Source organism: Pleurodeles waltl, chromosome 5 (assembly GCF_031143425.1).
Source record: "Pleurodeles waltl isolate 20211129_DDA chromosome 5, aPleWal1.hap1.20221129, whole genome shotgun sequence".
Classification (NCBI taxonomy): Eukaryota; Metazoa; Chordata; class Amphibia; order Caudata; family Salamandridae; genus Pleurodeles; species Pleurodeles waltl.
In genome coordinates, this window is record NC_090444.1 from 649,896,655 (window position 1) to 649,903,589 (window position 6,935).

Here is a 6,935-nt window from a genome sequence, read left to right on the forward strand (position 1 = left end):
GGGCAGACCAGGGGGGTTTTGTAGGGCACCGGGGGGGACACAAGTCCACACAGAAATTTCACCCTCAGCAGCGCGGGGGCGGGCGGGTGCAGTGTAGAAACAAGCGTCGGGTTTGTAATGGAAGTCAATGGGAGATCTAGGGATCTCTTCAGCGCTGCAGGCAGGCAAGGGGGGGGTTCCTCGGGGAAACCTCCACTTGGTCAAGGGAGAGGGACTCCTGGGGGTCACTCCTCCAGTGAAAGTCCGGTCCTTCAGGTCCTGGGGGCTGCGGGTGCAGGGTCTCTCCCAGGTGTCGGGACTTAGGATTCAAAGAGTCGCGGTCAGGGGAAGCCTCGGGATTCCCTCTGCAGGCGGCGCTGTGGGGGCTCAGGGGGGACAGGTTTTTGTACTCACAGTCTTAGAGTAGTCCTGGGGTCCCTCCTGAGGTGTTGGATCGCCACCAGCCGAGTCGGGGTCGCCGGGTGCAGTGTTGCAAGTCTCACGCTTCTTGCGGGGAGCTTGCAGGGATCTTTAAAGCTGCTGGAAACAAAGTTGCAGCTTTTCTTGGAGCAGGTCCGCTGTCCTCGGGAGTTTCTTGTCTTTTCGAAGCAGGGGCAGTCCTCAGAGGATGTCGAGGTCGCTGGTCCCTTTGGAAGGCGTCGCTGGAGCAGGATCTTTGGAAGGCAGGAGACAGGCCGGTGAGTTTCTGGAGCCAAGGCAGTTGTCGTCTTCTGGTCTTCCTCTGCAGGGGTTTTCAGCTAGGCAGTCCTTCTTCTTGTAGTTGCAGGAATCTAATTTTCTAGGGTTCAGGGTAGCCCTTAAATACTAAATTTAAGGGCGTGTTTAGGTCTGGGGGGTTAGTAGCCAATGGCTACTAGCCCTGAGGGGGGGTACACCCTCTTTGTGCCTCCTCCCAAGGGGAGGGGGTCACAATCCTAACCCTATTGGGGGAATCCTCCATCTGCAAGATGGAGGATTTCTAAAAGTTAGAGTCACTTCAGCTCAGGACACCTTAGGGGCTGTCCTGACTGGCCAGTGACTCCTCCTTGTTGCTTTCTTTGTTCCCTCCAGCCTTGCCGCCAAAAGTGGGGGCTGTGGCCGGAGGGGGCGGGCAACTCCACTAAGCTGGAGTGCCCTGCTGGGCTGTGACAAAGGGGTGAGCCTTTGAGGCTCACCGCCAGGTGTTACAGCTCCTGCCTGGGGGAGGTGTTAGCATCTCCACCCAGTGCAGGCTTTGTTACTGGCCTCAGAGTGACAAAGGCACTCTCCCCATGGGGCCAGCAACATGTCTCTAGTGTGGCAGGCTGCTGGAACCAGTCAGCCTACACAGATAGTTGGTTAAGTTTCAGGGGGCACCTCTAAGGTGCCCTCTGTGGTGTATTTTACAATAAAATGTACACTGGCATCAGTGTGCATTTATTGTGCTGAGAAGTTTGATACCAAACTTCCCAGTTTTCAGTGTAGCCATTATGGTGCTGTGGAGTTCGTGTTTGACAGACTCCCAGACCATATACTCTTATGGCTACCCTGCACTTACAATGTCTAAGGTTTTGTTTAGACACTGTAGGGGTACCATGCTCATGCACTGGTACCCTCACCTATGGTATAGTGCACCCTGCCTTAGGGCTGTAAGGCCTGCTAGAGGGGTGTCTTACCTATACTGCATAGGCAGTGAGAGGCTGGCATGGCACCCTGAGGGGAGTGCCATGTCGACTTACTCGTTTTGTCCTCACTAGCACACACAAGCTGGCAAGCAGTGTGTCTGTGCTGAGTGAGAGGTCTCCAGGGTGGCATAAGACATGCTGCAGCCCTTAGAGACCTTCCTTGGCATCAGGGCCCTTGGTACTAGAAGTACCAGTTACAAGGGACTTATCTGGATGCCAGGGTCTGCCAATTGTGGATACAAAAGTACAGGTTAGGGAAAGAACACTGGTGCTGGGGCCTGGTTAGCAGGCCTCAGCACACTTTCAATTGCAAACATAGCATCAGCAAAGGCAAAAAGTCAGGGGGCAACCATGCCAAGGAGGCATTTCCTTACACTTTCTCTACGGTAAATTACAGAATATCCTTCTTTAATTTCTCTGTTTTCCTTTTAATTAAATATTGATTAAATGACTCAAATTCAATGTTTACCTCTTCTAACTTTTTTTTAGCATCCTCCAAGGCATTGGATTGATTTAACTTCTCTTCTAATGCATCAATTTCCTTACATAATAAGGCAACTATTTCTAGTGCAGTCTCAATGATTAGCAGCATACAATCTTGTGAACATCTGTTGGAGATAAGTGACCATTTTTCCAAAAAGGCTTTCATTTCTACAAATAAGCCTGGTATATTTCTGACCCTAAGTCCATTCAGGATCACTCCTACCTTTTAATACTCTAAAATAAACTCAGCATGAGCTTCAGTCCTACGTGTTTTTTTCTTAAGTTCAAGCAGTAATATCCAATCGTCTTTTAAGTTATTAGTGAGCTAAACCCCTGCTCCGTATTTTGGGGAGATCCCACAATTCTAGCGAAGTCGGCTTCAGAGAAACCAAATGATTTTATACTCTCCATATGCATACTGCAGAGCAGCTTAGGCTGAACCAGGAGACATGCAAAGCTCCTACTATAACACTTATATCATATAACACTATATCATAAGAAACACAATACTCAGAGTTACTAAAAATAAAGTTACTTTATTTTAGTGACAATATGCCAAAAGTATCTTAGAGGATATACTCCCTCAGGAGGTAAGTAATATACACAAAATATACACACAAACCAAAATTAGGTAAGTAAACAGTTTGAAAAGTAGTGCAAGCACTGTAGGACACAATAGAATGCAATAGGAGACAATAGGCCTAGGGGCAACACAAACCATATACTCCAAAAGTGAAATGCAAACCACAAATGGACCCCAGGCCTAGTGTAGTGTGTAGAGGGTTGCTGGGAGTGTAAGAAAACACTAAGGGTGTCTAAGATACCCCACCCCAAGACCCTGAAAAGTAGGAGTAAAGTTACCCTACTACCCCAGAAAGACATTAAAGTCGAGATAGGGGATTCTGCAAGGACAACAACTGACTGCAAAGCACTGAAGACGGATTCCTGGACCTGAGGACCTGGAAAGGAAGGGGACCAAGTCCAAGAGTCACGCAAGTGTCCAGGGGTGGGCAGGAGACCACTAAACCCCGGATGAAGGTGCAAAAGGGCTGCCTCCAGGTGGAAGAAGCCAACGATTCTGCAACAACGGAAGGTGCCAGGAACGTCTCCTTTGGTCAGAAGATGTCCCACGGCATGCTGGAGGATGCAGAGTTGTTTCCATGCAGAAAGACCACAAACAAGCCTTGCTAGCTGCAAGAGTCGCAGTTGAAGGTTCTGGGTGCTGCCAGGGCCCAGGAAGGACCAGGAGGTCGCCTCTTGGGTGAGGAGACATAGTGGGCATTCAGCAACACGGAGAGCCCATGCAGAAGCAGGCAGCACCCGCAGAAGCACCTGAACAGGTGTTCAGAAGATCTGAGCATGACGGTCGACTCCGCACAACTAAAGGGAGTCCTACGAAGTCGGAGTCCAACTCAGCGAGTTGGGCAATGCAGGATGGAGTGCTGGGGACCTGGGCTAGGCTGTGCACAAAGGAAGTCTTGCAAAAGTGCACAGAAGCCCTAGCAGCTGCAGTTCACACAGTACACAGGATTACTGTCTGGCGTGGGGAGGCAAGGACGTACCTCCACCACATTTGGACAGAAGGGCCACTGGACTGTCGGGAGACTTGGATCCAGCTCCTGTGTTCCAGGGACCACGCTCGTCAAGATGAGAGGGGACCCAGAGGACCGGTGATGCAGAGGTTTGGTGCCTGAGTTGGCAGGGGGAAGATTCCATCGACCCACTGGAGATTTCTTCTTGGCTTCCAGTGCAGGGTGAAGGCAGACAGCCCTCAGAGCATGCACCACCAGGAAACAGTCGAGGAAGCCGTCAGGATGAGGAGCTACAATGTTGCTGGTAGTCTTCTTGCTACTTTCTTGCGGTTTTGCAGGCGTCCTGGAGCAGTCAGCGGTCGATCCTGGGCAGAAGTCGAAGAGGGAAGTGCAGAGGAACTCGGGTGAGCTCTTCCATTCGTTATCTGGTGAGATACCCACAGGCGAAACCCTAAATAGCCCTCAGAGGAGGACTGGGTACAGAGAAAGGTAAGCACCTATCAGGAGGGGTCACCTGCTGGCACTGGCCACTCAGAGCTGTCCATTGTGCCCTCACACCTCTGCATCCAAGATGGCAGAGGTCTGGGACACACTGGAGGGGCTCTGGGCACCTCCCCTGGGAGGTGCTGGTCAGGGGAGTGGTCACTCCCCTTTCCTTTGTCCAGTTTCACACCAGAGCAGGGCTGTGGGGATCCCTGAACCGGTGTAGACTGTCTTATGCAAGGAGGGCACCATCTGTGCCCTTCAAAGCATTTCCAGAGACCAGGAGAGGCTACTCCTTTCAGGCCCTTCACACCTATTTCCAAAGGGAGAGGGTGTAACAACCTCTCTCAGAGGAAATCCTTTATTCTGTCTTCCTGGGACTGGGCTTCCCAGGCCCCAGGGGGGCAGAAACCTGTCTGAGGGTTGGCAGCAGCAGTAGCTGCAGAGAAAACCCGGGGAAGTTAGTTTGGCAGTACCCGGGCTCTATGCTGGAGCCGCGGGGATGCATGGAATTGTCCCCCCAATACCAGAATGGTATTGGGGTGACAGTTCCATGATCCTAGACATGTTACATGACCATGTTCGGAGTTATCATGGTGACGCTACATATAGGTATTGACCTATATGTAGTGCACGCGTGTAATGGTGTACCCACACTCCCAAGGTTTGGGGAAATTGCCCTGAACAATGTGGGGGCACCTTGGCTAGTGCCAGGGTGCCCTCACATCAAGTAACTTCGCACCTAACCTTCACTATGTGAGGGTTAGACATATAGTTGACTTATAAGTTACTTAAGTGCAGTGTAAAATAGCTGTGAAATAACGTGGACGTTATTTAACTCAGGCTGCCATGGCAGTCCTGTGTAAGAATTGTCTGAACTCCCTATAGGTGGCAAAAGAAATGCTGCAGCCCATAGGGATCTCCTGGAACCCCAATACCTTGGGTACCTAGGTACCATATACTAGGGAATTATAAGGGTGTTCCAGTGTGAAAATCAGAATTGGTAAAATTAGTCACTAGCCTGCAGTGACAATTTTAAAAGCAGAGAGGGCATAAACACTGAGGTTCTGGTTAGCAGGGCCTCGGTGATACAGTTAGGCACCACACAGGGAACACATAGAGGGCACACTTTATGAGCACTGGGGTCCTGGCTAGCAGGATCCCAGTGACACAGGCAAACACAATCATACATACAGTAAAAATGGGGGTAACATGCCAGGCAAGATGGTACTTCCCTACACTCTCCAAGGAACTCTCTGCAAAACATCTTCTGCTCCTGGCCTCTGGAACCGCTGCTGGTCTTCGTTGAAACCAAACAAGTCTGCTTCTGGTGCGAAGGCTCCCATTGCAACATTGTTTCTCCAGCTCCTGCAAGAATTGTGGAACATCCAAGGCTGTGCTTCCTCTAGGGTACCTTATCCCCTCTGCATCTAGGTCCCTGGTGTAGGTACTTCTGTCTTCTGGGCATCCTGGGGTTGAGGCACTCTCCATCCCTCCTCTCATCTGCTGGTTTCTTTGGGGTCCACTGGGAAGGGTCCGGAATTGTACAAACTCCAAACACTACTCTCTGTGTTTGTCTATGGGACAACTGGGTGGGTAACTACCTTACTCCTGGTTGCTGGGGTCTCTTACTCGACTTATCTCCGGTGCTCCTGCCCCTCGCTAACTACCACACTTTTCTTGGTTGGGAACACTGTTTCACTTTTTTTTTTTTTTTTTTTAGTATATGGTTTGGCCCTCCTATAGGGCCCTGTGTATTTGTGATGCTGTTTCTGGTGGTTGTTTTGTGTAAATATATTGTGTGCAGATATCTCCAAATGGAGATATACCAATGCTTGCCTAGTAGTAGTGCTGTAATAAAGTATCCTTTATTTTAGAAACATTAGTGTGACTCTTCCTTTTGAGTGATTTACTGTCTGACTACTGTGATATTGCTAGTGCTTGACCTTCCTGGATAAGCTTTATCTGCTCACCTCAGCTACCACTAGAGATATTTTGCTATCTGGACACCTATTCACTAATGCTAAGGGTTGCGTGGACTCAGTATAGGGTGCCACACCTTAGGTGTACACCATAAACTGATCTAGCCTCCTACAATGACCATCTATTCATGGGGTTTGTAGGTGCGAGGAAATATTGGTCCATGGAGAAGTAGAACATTTCCAGTATTACGATTTTTAATGTATTGCCCAATGTAGGAAGCTGGCCTGGCTTATAGTGGGTACCTGATGGTACTTACACCTTGTGCCAGGTCCAGTTATCCCTTATTAGTAAATTAGTAGTGTTCTAGCAGCTTAGGCTGAGAGAGGTAGCTATAGCCGAGCAGCTTAGGCTGAACTAGGAGACATGCAAAGCTCCTACTATACCACTTATATCACTTAGTAGTATATCACAAGAAAACACAATACTCCGAGTTACTAAAAATAAAGGTTCTTTATTTTAGTGACAAAGTGCCAAAAATATCTCAGAGGATATACTCCCTTAGGAGGTAAGTAAAATACACAAAATATACACACAAGCCAAAATCAGGTAAGTAAAACAGTCAGAAAGTAGTGCAAACACTGTAGAATACAATAAGATACAATAGGCCTAGGGGCAACACAAACCAAATACTAAGAAAGTGGATTGCAAACCACGAATGGACCCCTAGGCAAGTGTAGTGTGTAGAGGGTCACTGGGAGTGTAAGAAAACACTAAGGGTGTCAAAGATACCCCACCTAAAGACCCTGAAAAGTAGGAGTAAAGTACTACTATTTTCCCAGAAACACACTAAATTTGTGATAGAGGATTTTGC